Source organism: Pundamilia nyererei, unplaced genomic scaffold (assembly GCF_000239375.1).
Source record: "Pundamilia nyererei isolate P.nyererei 1_Seehausen unplaced genomic scaffold, PunNye1.0 scaffold00009, whole genome shotgun sequence".
Lineage (NCBI taxonomy): Eukaryota > Metazoa > Chordata > Actinopteri > Cichliformes > Cichlidae > Pundamilia > Pundamilia nyererei.
The window spans coordinates 3,954,888-3,955,975 of NW_005187410.1; the positions used below are offsets into that span (position 1 = coordinate 3,954,888).

Genomic DNA, 1,088 nt, shown 5'->3' on the forward strand with positions numbered 1-1,088 from the left:
GATTCCCGTCCACTCGAATAAATTAGCTAAACTTTAACATGAATCTCTTTCTGTGTTCACTATCTTCTAGTGGATTCGAAAACCTTGCCATGTCAGATTGGCGAGTGTTTCTATTGTTAAGAAGCATGAAAGGCCTCTGTTGAATCACTTTTTAAGAACATTAAGTCCATCGTGTCAACAGGTTTTTAAGCTTTTTCGGTAAATCTCACAGCACATGGTCCCTATTGTGCCAAGATCACTGAGACCGACAACAGATAAATTGGTGCTGGCAGTCTAAGGAGCTTGGAAAGAAAAGCGTCTGGACTTCTTTAAGTTTCTTGAAGACGTTTCACCTCTCATCCAAGAAGCTTCTTCAGTTCTAAGGGTCAAATGGTGGGGAGTCCCAGATTTAAACCCAGTGGGAGTTTCCCCCCAAAGGACAAAGGACTCCCTGATGATCCTCTACCTAATCACATGAGCCAAGGTGAGAAAGCGGGTGTGGCTCACAATCAGCCAGGGTTTCAGGTGAGCTCATTGTGAAACCTGGCCCCACCCTATCACGTGATTTCCTGAGGTCAGATGGCCCAGGATGTGAGTGGGCGTTAAGGCATCTGGGAAGGGATCTCAAAACTGGATCTCCTCTGGTAGAAACTCTTAACTTTGCCACTGCTACATGCTGTTCTAAAGTCAAAGTTCAGAATTACTTTTAAGCAGTTGTGCTGCTAGTCTGTGGATGTCATCAGAAAACTTTATTAAAGCCAGAAGGAATTAGTTTTTTACAGATGTTCGCTTAAAATATACATATAAAAGACAGAAAATTGAAACTCTGTAAAATCTGAATACTTCATAAAAAATATGTAAAATATAAAATAATGAGGAAAAGATAGGGTACTCAGGGTGCAATGATAAATTAAGTTTATTAAAACAATACTATGTATATGCAAATAGTCTGGGTGTCATAAGGAGGAGTTATAAAGTGGGCTGTCCAGCCTGAGATGGAGAGGGGTGTGAAGCATTGTCCAATATTGCTGGTAACTTGGACAAGCATCCTCCTCTCTGAAACCCAGGATGGCACCAGCCACTACAGACTTATCAGACTTATAAAACAT

At 41.2% G+C, this 1,088-nt stretch overlaps 1 protein-coding gene across 1 annotated transcript in view; it reads left to right on the forward strand.

Moving 5' to 3' along the window:
• Positions 1–1,088, forward strand: part of cers6 (ceramide synthase 6) — a 21,154-nt gene that overhangs the window by 18,034 nt on the left and 2,032 nt on the right. The window lies entirely within an intron of this gene.